Source organism: Dendrobates tinctorius, unplaced genomic scaffold, assembly GCF_039654945.1.
Source record: "Dendrobates tinctorius isolate UK_male_01 unplaced genomic scaffold, ASM3965494v1 ptg000070l, whole genome shotgun sequence".
NCBI lineage: Eukaryota > Metazoa > Chordata > Amphibia > Anura > Dendrobatidae > Dendrobates > Dendrobates tinctorius.
Window position 1 is genome coordinate 26,296,421 of NW_027361738.1, and position 25,002 is coordinate 26,321,422.

Consider the following 25,002-nt stretch of genomic DNA (forward strand, 5'->3'; position numbering starts at 1 on the left):
AGGACAAATAAGACGCATCTATAGTGACTTTCACCTAAAAAAATATATATACTGAAGGGATCATATTCAGAAATATCTGGTGTGTTATGTTATTGCATGCTGAATAGGGACACCACGGATCTTCTTACTTATTGGAAGTATAGAAAGGGTGCTCACTAGATCTCTCCCTGTTAATCCCTCACTATTTGCTCCCTGCCTGACGCGGAGGTTGGCACCCTAATATCCTGCGCAAGTGGCACCCCCACTCGTCGACGGCTCTCTCTAGAGTAAGTATCCCTATTACTCCCTCCCTACAAGAAGGAAGAAAAGGAGAGTATATCGTTTAAACCCTTAGGGTGCACTGTTTGTAAAGTAAAAATCCAAAAAGTTTCCCTTTGGAGGATGTATTTGTCCCAATCACCTCCTCTCTGATTGCTGGATATTTTTTCAATACCTATGAAACTGATCATCTTAAGATCTCCATTATGGGTCTGGTTAATATGATTGGCTACTGGGGTATCGCGTTTGTTGATGGTATCTCTATGATGCTCTCCTACCCTTACCCTAAGTTCTCTCTTTGTCTTGCCAACATATTCTAGACCACATCTGCATGTCATCTTATATATTACTCCTACTGATCTACAGTTAATAAACTGATGGATGGGGTATGTCTTTCCTGTGTTGTTACTACAGAATTCATTATTTTTTTCAATTGAAGTACATTATTTGCAGCACCCACATTTGAAGCATCCTTTTGGTTGGGTGCCTAACCATGTGGCGCTGTCAACACTTTTTGGGGCAAAATGGCTGCGGACCAACCTATCTTTTAAAGAATGACCTTTCTTGTATGTAATCTGTGGATATGTAGGTATAACTTTTATAATATCCTGATCCATACATAAAATTGGCCAATGTCTGTTTATTATTTCTTTTATATCATTTGCTCCATTGCAATATTTTGTAATGAATCTTATAGTTCCTTCGTCCTTGGTTTTCTGCATTGGGATGAGTAAATCCTTTCTATCTCTAGCCAAAGATGTCCTGTAGGCATTCCTTAGAATTCCGTCTGGGTATTCTCGTTCTAAGAAACGGGATCTCAAGTCATCAGCTTGTATCTTATAGGTACCCTGACCTGAAGAATTCCTTCTCATGCGAAGGTACTGCCCTTTAGGAATAGCTTTTTTCAGGGAAACTGGATGGTTAGACTCCCATCTCAAAAGTGAATTAGAAGATGTGGGTTTTCTATATGTCTTAGTTAATAGGCGCCCATTCTCCCCCTGTTCAATCAGGACATCTAAGAACGGTAATCTGTACGCATTTACCTCACAGGTAAAGCTAAGGCCTAGATCGTTCTTATTGAGGCCTTTAACAAAGTTACAGAAACCGTTCTCATTACCCTTCCAAATGATGAACACATCGTCCATGTAGCGAAGCCACAGGACAATATTTTCCTCCGCTACTTCTGAATGCTCTCCGAAAATGGCATTTTCCTCCCACCTGCCCAGGAGCAGATTAGCATAAGATGGTGCACAAGGGCTACCCATCGCAGTGCCCCCGAGCTGGTGGAAGTACTTGCCATCAAAGAGGAAAAAATTTTGGCTTAAACAAAATTCAAGGGCCCTCATCACAAATTGATTGTGTTCCACATATTGTAGACCTCTCGTTCTTAAGTAGTAGTCCACAGCCATTAATCCCTTCTCATGGGGGATCGATGAGTACAAGGCTTCTACATCGATTGAACCCAATATCATATTGGTGTCCAACTCAATGTTATCAAGTTTCAACAAAAGATCAGTGGTGTCCCGTGTGTAGGAACTCAATGCGACCACAAATGGTCTCAAAATTTTATCAACATATAGCCCTAAATTTTGGGTTAAACTCGCAATTCCAGAGACTATGGGTCTTCCTCTTAGTGGTACTAAGCCTTTGTGCACCTTAGGCAGGGCATAAAAAGTTGCCACTACCGGATGTAGAGGGAGTAAAAAAATCTCTTTAATTTTTGTCGATTAATTTTGATTGGAAGGCCCCATCAACCAGTATTTTAAGTTCTCTAAGGTATGATTCTGTAGGGTTATTTTCAAGTATCTCATACCCCATGGATTTCTGCAATAGAGAGTAGCACAGTGTTCTATACTGGGCCACATCCATTATTACTGTGTTGCCACCTTTATCTGATGGTTTAATTACCCTGGTGGCATCTCTCTCTAAATCCAGCAGGCCATCCATTTCTGTTTTGGTAAGATTACGAGGTCTACGTATTTGTGATTTTTCCAATTCAGTCAAATCTCTGGACACCAAATTAGAAAAGACATCTATGGCGCTTATATCATTATTGGTTGGTGGCATACGTTTGCTTTTATTCTTAAAATCCGTAAATGGACCTTCACCATATTCTTTGCGGTCTACATCTCCCAGATGATATAAAAACCTGACATCCCCCAAAAGATCTTCATCAATACCTAATTCAGTGCAGCTTTTTTTGTCGGCATTTATAAAATGTTTCTTCCATTTTAGTCTACGTATAAACAAATTAAGATCCTTTATAGTTTCAAAGCATCTAAAATCAGAGGTTGGGACAAAAGACATACCTTTACTTAATACTGCCATTTGTTCTCTATTGAGGGGTTTTGAGGACATGTTGATAATTTGGTTATTCAAATGGGGTTCCGAGTGTTGAATCGGCTTCTCAGTGGGTACTTTGAGTCTAAAAAATGTTCCCTCTGTGGTGAGCCTCGACCTGCCCCCCTACGCCCTCGTGAACCACCTCTACCTCTGGCTCTCCCTCTATTGTTTTTAAATCTAACTTCGGAATCTGAATATTCAGCCTCAGAGGACGAAATATCCGTTTCCTGTTGTCTATTTGGTTTCGTATTAGTGACTGTGTATGCCTTATTGTCCCGAAACTCCTGTAGGTCTCTGATAAAATACTTATGTTTTCTTTCTTTAAGATGATATTGAAATTTTTCAATGGTATTCTGTAGACTGGTCTCTTTCAAAGAAAATTCTGTTTCTGCTGAAAACTTTTTTGTAACCTCTATTTGCTCCTTGAGGCGTTCATTAATAGAATTTAACATAGATTTTTCCTCTTCTAGGAGTATTCTCATTAACCTTAGTGAACTATCTGTGGCTTCCTTTTCAAGCTTGGCCGATAAGGCCGCACTTTTATATCTATATCCAAAGTTAATAGATATTCTAAGATGCCTAGGTCCTATGCCTGCCTTTATATAATTTTCCAAACTCTGTACCTCCCACCAAGAAGTAATTTGTTCTTTATAAACTTTGGTGAGTTTTTTTAAAAGCTGCACTGAAAAATGGTATATATTTTTTCTGCGTGAAAACACCATCCGAAAATACGTCTTTGGCCTCATCCATCCATTGATTTGTGTCTATTCCTGTGGATAGGAATCCTGCCATATCCAATATTTCAATTAGTTAGATAAGCAGAGATCTATTTTACCAATACCGATCAAAAGTATATGTAGCAAATTGGTATGGATATAAAATATTTAAAACTTAACTTTTAGTCACAATTTAAAAAACTGTAAAGTGCCAAAATAGTGCCAGAAAAAAGTGCCCGTGCAATCGTGCCAATAAAAACAGCAACCTATGCTGAGACGCCTTATATTGTCTTAATATTGGACAGAATAAATTTTCCTTTTTTGTGCCAAAATATACTTGAATGACCAGTGTATCTGGATGCATTCCAGGTATGTTACCCAAAATACTCTCTTAGCATATATGGCAACACTTATTGAAATTATTGCAGTATCCTCTTTGGGAACTCAAACCTTATTATTCCGATTTCCATCTCAATTATTATCAATACTCTTCATGACAAGGCGAATCAAAAAAGGAGTATCTATTGCTCCACATCAGAAAGAATTTGTACTATAAAAGCATTTCTCACAGGTTAATATGAACCATACATAGCACCCATGGAGTCCAGTAAATTAATGCCTTGTACTCCGCAATATTACTGCATAATAAATACTCTCACGGTGAGACAAAAGTATGTCATTATAGTCATCTCAGGTGTATTAGTCCTATACACCGATGCCTGTGCATGCGCTCCTGAAGAAGGGGGCCCCCAGTCTCAGCATATTCTAATGCCTGCAATCATCTGGACGGCCTTATTCCCACACCGTATCTCCCAACGCGTTTCATCTATTCAGGACTCATCAGGGGAGTTTATAGAGTTCAATTAGAGACATAGCGCGCAGGTTTCACTTTCTCTTGCCTTATATGTAACTGAGCACAGTGCGGTATCCTGTCAGTTTCCGGACGCCGGGTACGTCATTTCCGGTCCCTCCATGTGTAATGGACCCTCTTTATCTGCGTGCCCCACTTCCTGGGCTTGGCTTCGGGCCATTCATGTCACGTCCGGTCTAAGCAGCAAAGCGTCATCGCCACAGCGCTCACATGACTTACAGTGTCTATGGCAACCTGACGCTGCATTATACTTTACCCGTGTGTCTAAAGGATTGCATTATAGACAAATCGGGTTTCAGCAGTTGTCTCCTAGTTAAGCAATATTTGTGTAGCTTAATTATCCACATCCTTGGAAACAACTGCATCCAAAATATGAAACTCAGCTAATTCGGACATATTAAATTGCTGAGTACCTTAGTAATGGACACCTTGCAAAGATTCCATATCCAATTTGTTAGCATTCACATTTACAATAGGAAGAGGACAAATAAGACGCATCTATAGTGACTTTCACCTAAAAAAATATATATACTGAAGGGATCATAGTGAGGGATTAACAGGGAGAGATCTAGTGAGCACCCTTTCTATTCTTCCAATAAGTAAGAAGATCCGTGGTGTCCCTATTCAGCATGCAATAACATAACACACCTGATATTTCTGAATATGATCCCTTCAGTATATATATTTTTTTAGGTGAAAGTCACTATAGATGCATCTTATTTGTCCTCTTTCTATTGTAAATGTGAATGCTAACAAATTGGATATGGAATCTTTGCAAGGTGTCCATTACTAAGGTACTCAGCAATTTAATATGTCCGAATTAGCTGAGTTTCATATTTTTGATACAGTTGTTTCCAAGGATGTGGATAATTAAGCTACACAAATATTGCTTAACTAGGAGACAACTGCTGAGACCCGATATGTCTATAATGCAATCCTTTAGACACACGGGTAAAGCATAATGCAGCGTCAGGCTGCCATAGACACTGTAAGTCATGTGAGCGCTGTGGCGATGACGCTTTGCTGCTTAGACCGAAGGTGACGTGAATGGCCCGAAGCCAAGCCCAGGAAGTGGGGCACGCAGATAGAGAGGGTCCATTACACATGGAGGGACCGGAAATGACGTACCTGGCATCCGGAAACTGACAGGATACCGCACTGTGCTCAGTTACATATAAGGCAATAGAAAGTGAAACCTGCGCGCTATGTCTCTAATTGAATAATTGAACTCCATAAACTCCCCTGATGAGTCCTGAATAGATGAAACGCGTTGGGAGATACGGTGTGGGAATAAGGCCGTCCGGATGATTGCAGGCATGAGAATATGCTGAGACTGGGGGCCCCCTTCTTCAGGAGCGCATGCACAGGCTTCGGTGTATAGGACTAATACACCTGAGATGAGTATAATGACATACTTTTGTCTCACCGTGAGAGTATTTATTATGCAGTAATATTGCGGAGTACAAGGTATTAATTTACTGGACTCCATGGGTGCTATGTATGGTTCATATTAACCTGTGAGAAATGCTTTTATAGTACGAATTCTTTCTGATGTGGAGCAATAGATACTCCTTTTTCGATTCGCCTTGTCTTGAAGAGTATTGATAATAATTGAGATGGAAATAGGAATAATAAGGTTTGAGTTCCCAAAGAGGATACTGCAATAATTTCAATGTGTTGCCATATATGCTAAGATAGTATTTGGGGTAACATACCTGGAATACATCCAGATACACTGGTCATTCAAGTATATTTTGGCAAAAAAAGGAAAATTTATTCTGTCCAATATTAAGACAATATAAGGCGTCTCAGCATAGGTTGCTGTTTTTATTGGCACGATTGCACGGGCACTTTTTTCTGGCACTATTTTGGCACTTTACAGTTTTTAAATTGTGATTAAAAGTTAAGTTTTAAATATTTTATATCCATACCAATTTGCTACATATACTTTTGATCGGTATTGGTAAAATAGACCTCTGCTTATCTAACTAATTGAAATATTGGAAATGGCAGGATTCCTATCCATAGGAATAGACACAAATCAATGGATGAATGAGGCCAAAGACGTATTTTCGGATGGTGTTTTCACGCAGAAAAAATTTATACCATCTTTCAGTGCAGCTTTTAAAGAACTCACCAAAGTTTATAAAGAACAAATTACTTCTTGGTGGGAGGTACAGAGTTTGGAAAATTATATAAAGGCAGGCATAGGACCTAGGCATCTTAGAATATCTATTACCTTTGGATATAGATATAAAAGTGCGGCCTTATCGGCCAAGCTTGAAAAGGAAGCCACAGATAGTTCACTAAGGTTAATGAGAATACTCCTAGAAGAGGAAAAATCTATGTTAAATTCTATTAATAAACGCCTCAAGGAGCAAATAGAGGTTACAAAAAAGTTTTCAGCAGAAACAGAATTTTCTTTGAAAGAGACCAGTCTACAGAATACCATTGAAAAATTTCAATATCATCTTAAAGAAAGAAAACATAAGTATTTTATCAGAGACCTACAGGAGTTTCGGGACAATAAGGCATACACAGTCACTAATACGAAACCAAATAGACAACAGGAAACGGATATTTCATCCTCTGAGACTGAATATTCAGATTCCAAAGTTAGATTTAAAAACAATAGAGGGAGAGCCAGAGGCAGAGGTGGTTCACGAGGGGGTAGGGGGGCAGGTCGAGGCTCGCCACAGAGGGAACATTTTTTAGACTCAAACTACCCACTGAGAAGCCGATTCAACACTTGGAACCCCATTTGAATAACCAAATTATCAACATGTCCTCAAAATCCCTCAATAGAGAACAAATGGCAGTATTAAGTAAAGGTATGTCTTTTGTCCCAACCTCTGATTTTAGATGCTTTGAAACTATAAAGGATCTTAATTTGTTTATACATAGACTAAAATGGAAGAAACATTTTATAAATGCTGACAAAAAAAGCTGCACTGAATTAGGTATTGATGAAGATCTTTTGGGGGGTGTCAGATTTTTATATCATCTGGGAGATGTAGACCCCAATGAATATGGTGAAGGTCCATTTACGGATTTTAAGAATAAAAGCAAACGTATGCCACCAACCAATAATGATATAAGCGCCATAGATGTCTTTTCTAATTTGGTGTCCGGAGATTTGATTGAATTGGAAAACTCTCAAATACGTTGACCTCGTAATCTTACCAAAACAGAAATGGATGGCCTGCTGGATTTAGAGAGAGATGCCACTAGGGTAATTAAACCATCAGATAAAGGTGGCAACACAGTAATAATGGATGTGGCCCAGTGTAGAACACTGTGTTGCTCTCTATTGCAGAAATCCATGGGGTATGAGATACTTGAAAATAACCCTACAGAATCAAACCTTAGAGAACTTAAAATACTGGTTGATGGGGCCTTCCAATCAAAATTAATCGACAAAAATTAAAGAGATTTTTTACTCCCTCTACATCCGGTAGTGGCAACTTTTTATGCCCTGCCTAAGGTGGACAAAGGCTTAGTACCACTAAGAGAAAGACCCATAGTCTCTGGAATTGGGAGTTTAACCCAAAATTTAGGGCTATATGTTGATAAAATTTTGAGACCATTTGTGGTCGCATTGAGTTCCTACACACTTGACACCACTGATCTTTTGTTGAAACTGGATAACATTGAGTTGGACACCAATATGATATTGTGTTCAATCGATGTAGAAACCTTGTACTCATCGATCCCCCATGAGAAGGAATTAATGGCTGCAGACTACTACTTAAGAACGAGAGGTCTACAATATGTGGAACACAATCAATTTGTGATGAGGGCCCTTGAATTTTGTTTAACCAAAAATTTTTTCCTCTTTGATGGCAAGTACTTCCACCAGCTCGGGGGCACTGCGATGGGTAGCCCTTGTGCACCATCTTATGCTAATCTTCTCCTGGGCTGGTGGGAGGAAAATGCCATTTTCGGAGAGCATTTAGAAGTAGCGGAGGAAAATATTGTCCTGTGGCTTCGCTACATGGACGATGTGTTCTTCATTTGGAAGGGTAATGAGAACGGCTTCTGCAACTTTGTTAAAGGCCTCAATAAGAACGATCTAGGCCTTAGCTTTACCTGTGAGGTAAATGCGTACAGATTACCGTTCTTAGATGTCCTGATGGAACGGGGGGAGAATGGGCGCCTATTAACTAAGGCATATAGAAAACTCACATCTTCTAATTCACTTTTGAGATGGGAGTCTAACCATCCAGTTTCCCTGAAAAAAGCTATTCCTAAAGGGCAGTACCTTCGCATGAGAAGGAATTGTTCAGGTCAGGGTACCTATAAGATACAAGCTGATGACTTGAGATCCCGTTTCTTAGAACGAGAATACCCAGACGGAATTCTAAGGAATGCCTACAGGACATCTTTGGCTAGAGATAGAAAGGATTTACTCATCCCAATGCAGAAAACCAAGGACGAAGGAACTATAAGATTCATTACAAAATATTGCAATGGAGCAAATGATATAAAAGAAATAATAAACAGACATTGGCCAATTTTATGCATGGATCAGGATCTTGCAAAAGTTATACCTACATATCCACAGATTACATACAAGAAATGTCGTTCTTTAAAAGATAGGTTGGTCCGCAGCCATTTTGCCCCAAAAAGTGTTGACAGCGCCACATGGTTAGGCACCCAACCAAAAGGATGCTTCAAATGTGGGTGCTGCAAATACTGTACTTCGATTGAAAAAAATAATGAATTCTGTAGTAACAACACAGGAAAAACATACCCCATCCATCAGTTTATTAACTGTAGATCAGTAGGAGTAATATATAAGATGTCATGCAGATGTGGTCTAGAATATGTTGGCAAGACAAAGAGAGAACTTAGGGTAAGGGTAGGAGAGCATCATAGAGATACCATCAACAAACGTGATACCCCAGTAGCCAATCATATTAACCAGACCCATAAGGGAGATCTTAAGATGATCAGTTTCATAGGTACTGAAAAAAATTTCCAGAAATCAGAGAGGAGGTGATTGGGACAAAGACATCCTCCAATGGGAAACTTTTTGGATTTTTACTTTACAAACAGTGCACCCTAAGGGTTTAAACGATATACTCTCCTTTTCTTCCTTCTTGTAGGGAGGGAGTAATAGGGATACTTACTCTAGTGAGAGCCGTAGACGAGTGGGGGGCGCCACTTGCGCAGGATATTAGGGTGCCAACCTCCGCGTGAGGCAGGGAGCAAATAGTGAGGGATTAACAGGGAGAGATCTAGTGAGCACCCTTTCTATACTTCCAATAAGTAAGAAGATCCGTGGTGTCCCTATTCAGCATGCAATAACATAACACACCAGATATTTCTGAATATGATCCCTTCAGTATATATATTTTTTTAGGTGAAAGTCACTATAGATGCATCTTATTTGTCCTCTTTCTATTGTAAATGTGAATGCTAACAAATTGGATATGGAATCTTTGCAAGGTGTCCATTACTAAGGTACTCAGCAATTTAATATGTCCGAATTAGCTGAGTTTCATATTTTTGATACAGTTGTTTCCAAGGATGTGGATAATTAAGGTACACAAATATTGCTTAACTAGGAGACAACTGCTGAAACCCGATATGTCTATAATGCAATCCTTTAGACACACGGGTAAAGTATAATGCAGCGTCAGGTTGCCATAGACACTGTAAGTCATGTGAGCGCTGTGGCGATGACGCTTTGCTTCCTAGACTGGACGTGACGTGAATGGCCCGAAGCCAAGCCCAGGAAGTGGGGCACGCAGATAGAGAGGGTTCATTACACATGGAGGGACCGGAAATGAAGTACCCGGGTTCCGGAAACTGACAGGATACGGCACTGTACTCAGTTACATATAAGGCAAGAGAAAGTGAAACCTGCGCGCTATGTCTCTAACTGAACTCCATAAACTCCCCTGATGAGTCCTGAATAGATGAAACGCGTTGGGAGATACGGTGTGGGAGTAAGGCCGTCCAGATGATTGCAGGCATGAGAATATGCTGAGACTGGGGGCCCCCTTCTTCAGGAGCGCATGCACAGGCGTCGGTGTATAGGACTAATACACCTGAGATGACTATAATGACATACTTTTGTCTCACCGTGAGAGTATTTATTATGCAGTAATATTGTGGAGTACAGGGCATTAATTTATTGGACTCCATGGGTGCTATGTATGGTTCATATTAACCTGTGAGAAATGCTTTTATAGTACAAATTCTTTCTGATGTGGAGCAATAGATACTCCTCTTTTGATTCGCCTTGTCTTGAAGAGTATTGATAATAATTGAGATGGAAATAGGAATAATAAGGTTTGAGTTCCCAAAGAGGATACTGCAATAATTTCAATAAGTGTTGCCATATATCCTAAGATATTATTTTGGGTAACATACCTGGAATGCATCCAGATACACTGGTCATTCAAGTATATTTTGGCACAAAAAAGGAAAATTTATTCTGTCCAATATTAAGACAATATAAGGCGTCTCAGCATAGGTTGCTGTTTTTATTGGCACGATTGCACGGGCACTTTTTTCTGGCACTATTTTGGCACTTTACAGTTTTTTAAATTGTGATTAAAAGTTTAGTTTTAAATATTTTATATCCATACCAATTTGCTACATATACTTGCTGCTGTAGTTGCATGAGCTGCTGAGGCTGAAGCTGCACAAGAGGATGTTGCTGCTGCTGTAATAGTTGTTGAGCTTCTGGAGTCACGGATTTCATCTGATTGAACAACACTGCATTTGGATGTCCTTGCTGGGGATGGCTGCCTTATTCTAAGTTTTTGATGGAAGCAGAGCACGTTTGTAAAAGCTACAGAAGAATGAGACCAAGTTAGAGCCAAGAAGAGATACATACAGATACATAGTACTATGCAAAAGTTTTAGGCAGGTGTAGAAAAAATGCTAAAAAGTAAAAATGGAAGTGTTAATTTATCAATTAGCAAAATGCAAAGTGAATGAACAAAAGAAAGATATAGTGTTAAATCAGTAATTGCTGTGACCACCCTATTTTTCGGACTATAAGACACACCAGACCATAAGACGCACCCCAATTTTCAGTAGGAAAATAGGGAAAAAAATAATGTGTCAAATGGGGGTCCGTCTCACAATCCGAATTCAGCTTACCTGGGAAGGGATCCGGCACAGGTGGAAAAGTAGTCACAGGGGTCATTCAGTGGTCCAGGCTCGTGCAGTGGCGGCTCTGTGCTGGGGCAGGTTGGTTGTGCTGGGGCAGCTGTGCTGGGGCAGGGGCAGCAGTGCTGGGGCAGCTGTGCTGGGGCAGGGGCAGCAGTGCTGGGGCAGGGGCAGCTATGCTGGGGCAGCTGTGCTGGGGCATGGGGCAGGTGTGCTGGGGCAGTAGTGCTGGGGCAGGGGCAGCTGTGCTGAGGCAGGGGCAGCTGTGCTGGGGCAGCTGTGCTGAGGCAGGGGCAGCTGTGCTGGGGCAACTGTGCTGAGGCAGGGGCAGCTGTGCTGGGGCAGCTGTGCTGAGGCAGGGGCAGCTGTGCTGAGGCAGGGGCAGCAGTGCTGGGGCAGCTGTGCTGTGGCAGGGGCAGCAGTGCTGGGGCAGCAGGGCAGGGGCAGCAGTGCTGGGCAGGGGCAGCTGTGCTGGGGCAGGGGCAGCAGTGCTGGGGAAGGAGTGCTGGGGCTGGGGCAGCAGGGCTGGGACAGCTGTGCTGAGGCAGGGGCAGGTGGGCTCTGCGGTGGTGGCAGCGGGTGGCGCTCTGCGGTGCGGTGGTGGCAGCGAGCTGTGCTCCGGTGCAGGGGCGGCGGCCCCGCCGGCATTTCTTTGCAGCCCGGAGGCCTCCGCACTTCCCTTGCTGGCCGCCGCCATGTTGCGGTGGCCTCCGGGAGCATTGACGCCGGAAAGATGGCCGCCGGTCCGGGGACGGCTCATGCGCGGGATCAGATCTCGTCCCGAGATCTCGGGGGACGAGGTTCAAATCTCGGCAACGAGATCTCGTCTCCCGAGATCTCGGGACGAGATCTGAAGCTGCGCATGCGCCGTCCCTGGACCGGCGGCCATCTTTCCGGCGTCCATGCTCCCGGAGGCCACTGCAACATGGCGGCGGCCAGCAAGGGAAGTGCGGAGGCCTCCGGGTTGCGAAGAAATGCCGGCGGAGCCGCCGCCCCTGCAGCGGAGCACAGCTCGCTGCCACCACCGCACCGCAGAGCGCCGCCCGCTGCCACCACCGCATCGCAGAGCCCCGCCCGCTGCCACCAGGTTAGGTGTATTGCGACCATAAGACGCACCCCCCACTTTCCCCAAAAATTTTGGGGGAAAAAAGTGCGTCTTATGGTCGGAAAAATACGGTAGATACTGTATATGAGTAACTAATTATACCAGACGAGTGATAATGATTATCATTTTCATATGTAGGTTAAAACACACGGGCTACAACAGAAATAGTTGTGTAGGGCGCTTAAAACTGGGTGAGGAACAGCCAAACTTTGATACAAACATGATTGTGTGAAGACAGTTTCATGTCACAGGTCATCGTGGCAAGATTGAGGACAGCAACAAAACAAGGTAGTTCTACTGCATCAACAAGGTGGCTCCCAAGATGTGCTGTACAATCTATTTTAAAATAAGGGCCAAGAAAAGGTCAACACTGAGGACAGTAGACACAGTGATAAGCCAAGGACAAAGGCTGCCAAGTGCAGGAGATGAAAAAGACATTATAACTTTCATTCAAAATTGTAAAATGTCCATCAGTGCCATCAACTTAGAGCCAACAACAACCAGTGCGACCCAAGTACATCCATCTACTGTTCAAAAAAGTCTGGCCAGGAGTGGGTTGCAGCGCTTGAACATTACTTGGCTGACAAGCTGTCCGGGCCTATAGCCCATGTGGACTCTACGACACCCTGTCCCCATCTGAACTAACTTCCTAACAACTTCTCTAAGACTTGCAGCTTACCACCCGGCAGCCCCACCTACTTTAAACATGTCCTGACTTGTATATTAATCTAAGATCTGTATGTACTGAAATGCCCACCATCTTGTGGCCAAATTAAGGTACTACGCTCTCCCTATAAACCACAGTGCACAACCTATGTACATAGCAACAACAATATATAAGACAGTTGATAGGAACTGAAGGAGTTAAATTGAGTTCTGTCCATGTTGCATTTTCTTGTTTTTGCTTTATCTTTTCTTCGAGGAGATGTCTCAGACATCTCCCTTGTGAACCAAGGTCAAATTCTTCTACTTTATGGCCTACGTGACTTTCTTTGTAGAAAACAAGTTGTGAAACCATTTATACTGCGCATGTCTGTAAATGTTTAAATTCTTTGCTATAAAAGATGGAAGCCTAACTGATAAGCCAGAGGCGCTCAGCAGGCATCCCGAGTTGTATCATACAGCCCGTGTCTGTGTCATTCTTCTCGACGGAGCAATCAATTAGAGACATGTGGTGCTTCACACCTAAGAACATCGGTCCTTCAGATGAAAGAGTAATCTGAGGGATCCCGACAGTTTCCTGGCGCCTGAAACAGGGACCTGAAATAGGCACCTCTCCAAGACTACCCGATCTGCGGACCACTCCAGTTACTGATGAAATTGTGAACAGCAGACCTAAACACCTGGCCAGGTAAGAGATCAATTTTTCTCTTCTCTGCTCTTCATAATCTATCATTATAACTGAGGTCCGTGTAAAGGGGAATCTAGTAGAGGAGGGGGCCGTAAGATCAGGTCCATATAAGAACTCTGAGGAAATCGGGTGTGACACGCATATGTAATTCCTGTATCCCTGTCCGAATGAGAGGCTATTGCAGATTCTGCCTGTGTACTGCTATTTTTAGGAGAAGAACTGATGCAAATCATAACGGGTATGGTGATTGGACATTTGCAGGGACAACCCCAGACACAAACATAAAAAAGTTTCACCACTTCAAGAAGGGAGAACAGTGGTGGGTATTGTTAGCATTGAATACACATGTCCCATTGAGTGACACGTTAAGAGGTCTGACATTACGGAATATAAGGCTGGGTGAACAGTTCATACTGCGCAGCCCGGACGGACAAGTTTTTCACAATAGACGATTCCGCACTAGGAATAGAGGAGGTTGTTGAGTGACTGCCTTGATTTGAAGGACTGTGGAAAGTAGACAAATAAGCTGCACAGTAGGTATTCGTTCAAAGAGTGGTGATATTGCCTAACTGGGCCATGTGACAGCGTCCTTTTGGGGAGGTCACCGCCTAAGCTTAAATCAACACCCTTTACGGATAAACCTTGTGACAGATAAGAGTGTGATTGAATGAGCACAGGACCGTGAAATGAGCCTGTGACAAGATATGACTGAAAAACCCCAATAGATGGATACTTTGTTTACAATCCTGTGTGTTGTGGGAGTGTTTCTGTTCGGATGCTACATAGCATATAAGTACACGAGACACGTAGTACACCGAGGAACAGACACTCCATTTAGCCTGTTAGCACCTTAGGAAGAAGGTAACGAGGTATAGTAGAGCCTAGTCTTGAGCTTACCCAATACACCACCTAAGGCAGGGGATTAACAGGAAGAAACAAGAGAAACAGGATAGAAAGATGGGGAACAGTCAGGGAAAGACACCTGAAGAAGGAAATTGGTTATGTCATATAATTGAGGATAGATATGGAAGACGTGCAGCAAGAGACCTAGAGAAGGTATTAAAAAAATTCAAGGCAGAGGGACAAGAGGCTTTGAATGAGGATAAATGGAAAGAAATAAAAGACACGAAGTCAGGAAAAATTACAGATGCAGGATGGGGAGAACAGGTTGAAGCATGTTTAAAGTGTTCACAGGTTGCCAAAAGGGAAAAGTGGGCATATAACGAGAAGACAGGGAAATGGATACGTCCAAAGAAGGTCAGAATGACAGATGACCCAGTGGAGGAAATGCGTGAGCCTCCACCTTATCCAACCCCTTTGTCAGTGCCATCACCAGTACCTATGGCTCCTGCCACAACTCCCAGTTCACCCCCGCCACCGTCCACTGGACTGTACCCTGATGTACAATCACCATCACCTGATAATGGCAATCCAGGATGGATTTGTAGTAATTGTGGTCAACAAAATCCAGACTGGAGAAATACTTGCCTAGCCTGTGGAACACCCCGTTACCACCACCCTAGCAGGTTAGCCCCTGTTAGGACTCAAAACACCCCTTTTAGGGAAACTGATGAACATGGCGGTACCCGCACCAGACAGATTCAAACCAATCATTATAGTCACTAATCAGCATACCATAGTACTAGATTATTTAACTGCAGCGCAAGGAGGTATGTGTCAAGTCATCGGACCAGCTTGCTGTCATTATATAGATCCCAACAGCATTATAAGGTTAAAATTGAAAATAGAGGATGTTCAAAAACTTAGAGATCAGTACGATAAAGACAATGATCGTACTAAGGATAGTTGGTGGTCAGACACCTTCTCTTTTCTTAATCCAGCTAATTGGTTTAAGGGTATTGGAGGCTGGATAGCTGGGATTATACTAAGTCTATTACATATTGTTGTTTGTATCTTTGTAATATATGTATTTTTTAAACTTGTTTTTTGGTGTTTTTCTGTATGTAAGAAAAAGTATAGACGCAGATGAAATAGATAAGTTAATGACAGAACATATGCCAAAATTGATAATTGTTTTCTTTAGGTTTCAGGTTGACATCTCATTTCTGACATGAAGGAGCATACTCTTGTGATGACAGACGTGGCCTTAGTAACCAGGGGATGGAGAGGGTAAAAGAAGATGCCTGTCTCCCTCGGGCAACCCGTCGGCCTGGGATAGTACCTGGTGAATAGGGCACTAACAGCTGTCGTTGCAGGACCCAGTGTTCCAGATTGTGGAAAAATGAAGATGTCAAAGGGGGGAATGATAGGAACTGAAGGAGTTAAATTGAGTTCTGTCCATGTTGCATTTTCTTGTTTTTGCTTTATCTTTTCTTCGAGGAGATGTCTCAGACATCTCCCTTGTGAACCAAGGTCAAATTCTTCTACTTTATGGCCTACGTGACTTTCTTTGTAGAAAACAAGTTGTGAAACCATTTATACTGCGCATGTCTGTAAATGTTTAAATTCTTTGCTATAAAAGATGGAAGCCTAACTGATAAGCCAGAGGCGCTCAGCAGGCATCCCGAGTTGTATCATACAGCCCGTGTCTGTGTCATTCTTCTCGACGGAGCAATCAATTAGAGACATGTGGTGCTTCACACCTAAGAACATCGGTCCTTCAGATGAAAGAGTAATCTGAGGGATCCCGACACAGTATACATAAAGACACAGCAGAACATATATACACTATAGATTTAACTTCTAAGGTAATACACCATTGGGTGTAGCAATACCCTTCATATGAGTGGTAATACATTTACGCATGTAGCAATACCACATTATATCAACAAACATACGCAGAATTTACATTACATTAAAACATGCGGTACCGGGACCACCTGGGAAGGAAAGGGAAAGCAGTAACATTCTTCCATCCTCTTACAGTTACATTACACTGCACCGCAGCACCATTACAGATATAAACCCTTTTCTGCTATTTCTACTTGCAGCAATGGCAAGTCTGTGTAAATTGCCAGGTCATTTGCTTTCTTTCTTGCAGTCCTTTTCATGAACTCTCTTTTTATTTGTAGTGGTGGGAGCTGAACGGTTGAGTCTTTGGTATTCAGGAGCTCCTGGTTCCCCTGCCACTGTTCGATAAGTTTCTCCTTCTATTGTGCTTCGGGATAAATCTGTCAATCAGCTGCGGGAAGGCAGGGCACAGGCATTACGTAAAATAGGAGGACTCTGCCCTTGGCTTCCATTGCAGCTAATAAATGAGAAGCACTGCAAGAATAAAAAATAAATGCCTGACCTGCGTTACGACAGATTATTGGCTTCTCCTAAGGTCTAATTTAATTTTTTTGCTTTAATAGATATGTCATCATATTTTAACATTTAATTTAGTTCACATTTCTGCTCCCTGCTTTTTTTCCCAATGATTTAGAGATGCACAGTTAATGTTAACTCTGTACTTACATTGACCATTCCTGTATGCTCATATATATCTTCTACCAATAAACAAATAAAGTGACGCCGATGATGCCATTACAATAGGACATGAGCATGGCCTCCCTCCATCCGCTGCAGACTTTTCACTTTAGACCAAACAGACCCTTTAAAGGCTATACTAATACACATACATAATTTAAAGGAAGCGAACATAATGGAAATATATACACTCACTGGCCACTTTATTAGGTACACCTGTCCAACTGTGTGTTAAGACTTAATTTCTAATCAGCCAATCACATGGCGGCAACTCAGTGCATTTAGGCATGTAGATATGGTCAAGACAATCTCCTGCAGTTCAAACCGAGCATCAGTATGGGGAAGAAAGGTGATTTGAGTGCCTTTGAACGTGGCATGATTGTTGGTGCCAGAAGGGCTGGTCTGAGTATTTCAGAAACTGCTGATCTACTGGGATTTTCACGCACAACCATCTCTAGGGTTTACAGAGAATGGTCCGAAAAAGAAAAAAAATCCAGTGAGCGGCAGTTCTGTGGCCGGAAATGCCTTGTTGATGCCAGAGGTCAGAGGAGAATGGGCATACTGGTTCGAGCTGATAGAAAGGCAACAGTGACTCAAATTGCCACCCGTTACAACCAAGGTAGGCAGAAGAGCATCTCTGAACGCACAGTGCGTCGAACTTTGAGGCAGATGGGCTACAGCAGCAGAAGACCACACTGGGTACCACTCCTCTCAGCTAAGAACAGGCATCTGATGGCTACTTTCAGCAGGATAATGCGCCATGTCATAAAGCTCGAATCATCTCAGATTGGTTTCTTGAACATGACAATGAGTTCACTGTACTCAAATGGCCTCCTCAGTCACCAGATCTCAATCCAATAGAGCATCTTTGGGATGTGGTGGAACGGGAGATTCGCATCAGGGATGTGCAGCCGACAAATCTGCGCCAACTGTGTGATGCCATCATGTCAATATGGTCCAAAATCTCTGAGGAATGCTTCCAGCACCTTGTTGAATCTCTGCCACGAAGAATTGAGGCAGTTCTGAAGGCAAAAGGGGGTCCAACCCGTTACTAGCATGGTGTACCTAATAAAGTGGCCAGTGAGTGTATATATATAGTGTGTGTGTGTATATATATATATATATATATATATATATATATATATATATAGTATATATATATGAAATCAGAGAATGTAAATCGTTAGAAACAAATGCTGACATCACCTACTTTTACAATAAGAAGATCAAAGACCTCTCGAGCCTCCTCACCCTCCGGATTGTCGCCATTTTCCGCAATAATGTGTGTAGATAAAGAATTGTACGACACTTCTTTGGCTTTTCCAGCTTTCAGCATCTGCGCAACCTGTAAGGAAAGGTTACTAGATGAGTTTCAGGAACCTAAAGCCCAGCTTTAAAATAAATCCGACCCAGGAACATAATAGAAATCATTATACGGGACGAAAATTTCAGAATCTTGAGTCGCACAAGTTTTACTGCAAACAATTGGACTTTACTTTCTATATTTGTTCAATCAATATTTTAACTTCAGATGGCTGTAGTGCGCGTAACATGGATATGTCCAGCTACCAGCCTACATGACTTTTGGTTGGGACTTGAAATATATAAAGCAAAGACACTGATGGCAAAGTTGTTGCAAAAGCAACAGCAAAATGGCCAACAAAGTTGCCGGCTTTTTCCTGAAGCGGCTTCGCCTTGGATAGCTCAGCGGCTTAAAAAGGCTCCATCTGCACATACCGGTCCCCTATAAAACTCCCAGTGATTCGGCTTTCTAGCCCTGGACCTTCCTCAGCCCTGATTAGAGCAATTCAGTCCCAGCGGAGGCCATGGCCCCATGTGTGATGATTACCTGCTGCTCCGTACACTCAGATAAGACTCTTCTGCCTCATTAGGACAGGTAACGGGGACAATATAAATGCTTTTTTAAAGCATTTATTTAACTGAATTACGTCATACAGGGCTGGTTAGGCAGGGAGTTTAAAGGGGTTGTCCGGTCAAAACTGATAAGTCTGCAGTACTCTGTGCGACAGCAGACTTATGCATCCCCCAGTGCACGCACTGTGCGCTGTGAGTATTCGTTGTTTTCAGATCCGAGACCGGTGGGTACATATGAGTTATACATTCTCCTGGCCAGTGGACATGGCCTCGCTCCTTACACTGATGGAATTCATAAGTCTGCAGTCACACAGAGTGACTGCAGACTTATAGATTTTAACTGGACAAGCCCTTTAATAATACATAGATGAATTGGGTTGGAGGACATGGGGGACCTGAATCCCCCCGTGGACTACTAGGATTTGCCAGTTTCTGAGGCAGGAGCAGCAGTGATGTATGGACATATACTGGTTCTGCCCTGGAACATGCACACTATGACATCATATCACTTCTATGTCATTTTTTCTTGTAACCAACTTATACAAAAATCATCCTAAAAAATAATTTAAAAAGAAAATAACTTTTTTGTAGAATTAAAAAAAATTGATAAAAAGTAATGAAAAAATAAATAGAAACTGGAAGAATATAGTTGCATGGTTCCCAAAGTCACTAACCAGAGACATTCTAGTTGTGCTAGCAGGTGTTTTACATCACCACCCCCGATGCCACAGTGGAGCCGGTCAATGCCTCGAATCTTTAAAACCAGTAGGGTCACAGCTATGACAGGACGTGAAGTGCCTTGGAATGTACTTGAGCACGGAGATGTCACCAATCTTACGTTCTGCCTGGGTATCTCTGACATGCTCTCTGGTCCATATATACGGAGTTCCCAGAAAGTTAAATCTACATAAGTAATTATCGTGTAGTGCCACATGATATGTGGTTTGTAAAGTAAATTTTTTTCCCAGCTGTAGAATCAAATGTAAAGGAGCTAATGATGTTTTTACTTGCAATAAAGTCTCTGCGGGGGAAACATCCCCACTTCCGTCCCATGCGTACAATATTGAATAGTCTAATTTGGTCTGGCCACATAGTGGCTCCTGACGTGCAGATCCTTCGAGTTTTTATTCCTTCTAGCTGTCAGTAGTGGAACTTCAGGAAATGTCACGGCCAATGTTGGGTCAGTTTTTATGATAGACCACTGTTTTTGAAAAATGTCACAGACGACCTCCCATTGAGAATTATAGGTGAAAATAAATCTGAATGTAGGATCACTGTGTTTTTTTTGAAAGTGGAGGTCAATAAATTCATGTGTGATGTAGATTTAGCACGGCGACAGCCATATTTAATAGTCCCTTTTCCTACAACCTCAAGCCAAAAATCTATCTTTCAGATCATCTGCTTTTCTCAAAACTTTCTTCAGAAGAACAGATCCTCCTCATCCACAGGAACCGATCAGTGGCTGAAGATGTGTGCAATAATGAATTGATTGATATCTCCTTTCTGAAGACTTCTGTATTAGGCCATCCCCTGATGTGAGTTGTATAGCCAAAATATCAATGTTTATGAAACTTATACATGAGTCTGATATTACAGTTGTAGCAGTTCAACACAGTCATGAAAATGTTTCAGTTCAGTGCCCTGTCAAATGATAAGCAGGTCATCGATGTCCCTTTACCATCAGTGCACATGGGAAGTAGGCTGGGGGCCACCCTGAAAAATCTCCCTCTCCCATAGGCCAAGAATGAAATTTTCATACAATGGCGCACAGGTCGTGCCCATGGCAGTGCCTTGCGCCTGTAAAAAGAAACTATCTTTGATTGAAAAACAATTGTGTCCTCCTACCTCTCCTCCTATACACCAACCTACCTGCCCTCACCAGTGTATAGTTCTGTATTTTTTCAAAAGGATTAAACTCATTTGTCACCACCCGATTGTTTATATGAAAATAAATCAACACTTAAGATGATACTGATTAGATATTGTAAATCTTAAAATTTTTTCAGTTAAAAAGAAATTACACTTACGTTTCTTGTTTATTCTGCCATGGTGCTGCTGAGGCAGCAGCAGAAAAAGGTTCTGAGGAGCCTAGTGTTTAGAATGGAGATGAAAGGACAGGAAAGTAAGTGAGTTTGGAAAACGGGAACTGAAAAGGGAATTGCTTTTCTCTCACTATGGGACATACAGATAGACACTTAAATATATTGGTGTCTTCCATTAAAAATATACAATATAATGTAAAGACATAAAGGGAAGACACAAAGTATATCTACCCCTGATATTATGAGCCTTAGTGTGACAATATTCTATGTACAACTAAGGGAGAAGTTCTTCCTTACTTTGATGTACCGCTCTCTTTTTCTTTTTCATCACCTTTGCTGCTGAAGAAATAGAAGAAATGATCTCAAATAAATACCATGTAAAATGTGAAAGTATTCACCCCCTTGAAATTTTTGTGGTTTGCTACCTCACAATCTGGAACTTCAATGTTTTTTTGTGAGGGTTTGCATCAGTTCATGCAAAGAACATGCCTACAACTGTGAACATTTGGTTTTCTTTTCGTTGTTGTTTAAGCAAACAACAAATGGGACAAAATAACTTCAGTGTACATAACTATTCAACCCCCTAAAGTCAGTACTTTGTTGAGCCTCCTTTTGTGGTAATTCAGCTGCAAGTTTTTTGGATAAGTCTCTCTGAGCTTTCCACATCTTGCCACTGTTACTTTTGCCCATTCCTCAAGGCAAAACTGCTCCAGCTTCTTCAAGGTAGATGGTTTCCTCTGGTGAATAGCAATATTCAAGTATGACCACAGGTTCTCCATTGGACTAAGGTCTGGGCTTTGACTATACCAATCCAAAACATTTACATGTTTCCCCTTAAACCACTCGAGTGTGGCTTTAGCACTATGCTTTCAGTCATTGTCTTGTTAGAAGCAAACCTCTGTCTCAGTCTCAAATCACTGCCACCATGTTTCACAGCGGGGATGGTGTTCTTTGGGGGATGAGCTGTATTGGTTTGATGCCAGACATAGCGTTTATGTTGTTAGCCAAAAGTTAAATTTTGTTCTCGTCTCACCACAGCACCTTCCTCCATACATTTGAGGAGTCTCCGACATGTCTTTCCAGAAACTCAAAACAAGACAATTTTTGTGTGTAAGTAAAAGCTTTTTTCTGCTCTCTCTTCTATAAAGGTCACTTCTATGGAGTGTACAGCTTATTGTGGTGGAATGGATAAATACTCCAGTCTTTGCTTAGGAATTCTGCAGCTCCTTCAGAGTTACCTTTGGTCTCTGTGCTGCCTCTGTGATTAATGCCCTCCTTCCCCGGGCTGAGCGTTTTGGTGGATGGCCCTCTCTTGGCAGGTTTGTTGTGGTACCATGATCTTTCCATTTGATGATAATGGATTTGATGGTGCTACGGGGATCATCAGAGATTGGGATTTTTTTACAGCTTAACTCGGACTTGTATTTCTCAACAACCTTGTCCTTGACTTGTTTGTGTCTGACCAAGTTCACGCATAGTCAGACACAACCATTGCAAAGTAGCAAAGTACACAGCAGGGACACATTTATAAGATTATCTCAGCACAGGAACATCATTTTTAAACACATCCAATTGTGGAAACTATTATTATTCCAAGATCTATGGATTAAAATTAACTTTGTTTATGGGAAAACCCCTCTAATGGTGTTGCAGCCCCTGTGGCCTTTCAAAAAAGGTGTGTATATACTGACAGACCATGTGACACCTAGATTAAGGGGACTGATCTTCCTGTAACTACTAGGACGAATCAGTATATAATACTGCATCCAGAAGACAGCAATTAGCACATAAGGGCACGTCCATTTTTGGGAAAGGTTAAAATACTTACATGTTTTTTACAGGGCTGCTGGTCCTTCCTCGCATGCACTTTGGCATCCACCATTTCTGTTTTTGTCTTAAAAAAATCAAAATAACAAATTGAGATACAGTTCACATTATCATTCTGATCAGTCTGTGATGATTTATACAGTGATATTGTCCTGTGTAATGTCCTGCACTTGTGTCACAATATGACAACATTGTTCAAAAGTCCAAGGTTACATTGGAGTAAACACGGCCATGATTGCTCTTATTACTTAAGGGATTGGCTCTGTGTCGGCCCACACTATATTTTCATATCTATGGTAAAAAATCAAGTTTTCATTATAAACAAAGTCTCAAAGATCGCAGCCTGGGAGGTCACGCAGGTCCCACCACTGCCATCAATTGTATAACTCAACATAAAATGGCAAGCTCACACTGCTGACATCACAGCAGCACGAAGAGATCATCTCATCACATTGCAGACGTCACTGCAGTACTGAAGATACATGGGGGGCAGCCAAAGGGGCTCAATATGGAGAATGTGGGTTCTTGCAACGGAGAATAAAAGGGTCTCGATATGGAGAATGGGGGCCTGGATATGGAGAATCTGAGGCGTCTGGATATGGAAAAGGCATAGCGTGAGGGGGGTTCATTATGGAGAATCAGGGGATTTTGGTTTGTAGAATAAAGGGGGTCTTGGTGTGGAGAAGGGTTAGCATGAGGGGCTCAGTATGGAGAATAAGTAGGGTCTTGGTGTGGAGAAGGGTTAGCATGAGGGGCTCAGTATGGAGAATAAGTAGCATAGCGAGTTCGATATGGAGAAGGCAGTGGCGGATTATAATTAGGTCAATCTGGGCAGTAGCCCAGGGCCCAGTGGTGTGGGGGGGCCCACCAGCCCAGGGTAAATTGCCCCATTATAATCCACCACTGGCACCAGCGGTTAGTGAGAGGACGCGCCGACCCGTCTGCTTCCTCCCCAGCAGCACCTGACACATTCACAAGCAGAGAGACGTACACACACATCACGTGACCAGCGCGTCTGCCCTCTGCTCACCTTCTCGCCCCCGCTCCTCCCCCTCCCAGTGACGTCACCCGTTTCCTACGCCCCGCAGATTGAGCTGACAGACGGCATGAGAGAGGTGGCTCTTGTGCAGCAGTCATGTCACGCCCCATAGCCCAGGGGAGGGAGGAAGAGGGTGGCTGCCTGACACCGAGCCAGAACGTCAATGGCAACGGAACAAGAACTGGACTGCTGGAACTGGCAAGGTAACAAGCTCAGGAATGGTGCTGGAAGGTCAGAGGGCCACCTGTCCACAGGTAAAAGTGTGGCCCCCACATGTCAGTGTGAGTGGGGCCCCGGAAGACAAGCTTTGCTCTGGTGCCACAAACTGTGCTGAACCTGCTGCCAGCTTTGTAGTATTGCCAGGGGCGGATTATGCCCCGGGCAGTGCCAGTGCAGAGTGGGGGGCACAGAGGAGCATTGTGATATGGTGCTGCCTGCCCCCTGTCCTGTGGAACCCTCTGCCCCTATGGGACCCCCTGTCTCCTGCCCCATGGGGCCACCTGCCCTTGTGATACCCCTGTCCCCTGTCCTGTGGGACCCCCTGCCCCTGTGATGCCCCTGCTCCCTGTCCTGTGGGGCCACATGCCCCTGTCATGTATGTTACCAGGCACTGATCTCCCGGGAGCACAATGGTCTCTGGTTCTGGAGGAGATCCCCCAGATGTATAGATCCATGCACATCGCTCATCCCCAGTACAAGTCTGTGATGGCTTCTGGGGTGATGGAGAATACAGCTGGCCCATCAACCCATGTGGCTAGCAGATCTCGTCTGTGGCCACTGACTGTGACACTGCTCACAGAGTTCCTTGCTTCAGTCATTGATTTGTCTGCTGGGTGAGTGAAATGCCTCTTTGGTGTGGGGATTCCCTCTCCCTTTGTCTTCTCCCTGCGATATTAATGACCTGGTGATGCAGCAGCCGCCTGGCAGAAGCGCAGCATTTTTCGGATTAGATGTCCATTTCTTCTGTAATATTGTTTGCCCGCGGCTTGTCCTCACTATGTAAGCCATGACCCCGTCA

At 42.8% G+C, this 25,002-nt stretch overlaps 1 long non-coding RNA gene across 1 annotated transcript; it reads right to left on the bottom strand.

Annotated features, from left to right (window-relative positions):
* Positions 1-18,417: 18,417 nt before the first annotated feature.
* Positions 18,418-23,092, bottom strand: LOC141095468 (uncharacterized). The gene is made up of 4 exons (XR_012233395.1): positions 22,947-23,092; positions 21,416-21,457; positions 21,104-21,164; positions 18,418-18,546 (listed from the first exon to the last, which is right to left on the bottom strand). It is a non-coding gene; the product is annotated as an uncharacterized lncRNA (long non-coding RNA).
* Between the last annotated feature and the right edge of the window lie 1,910 nt (positions 23,093-25,002).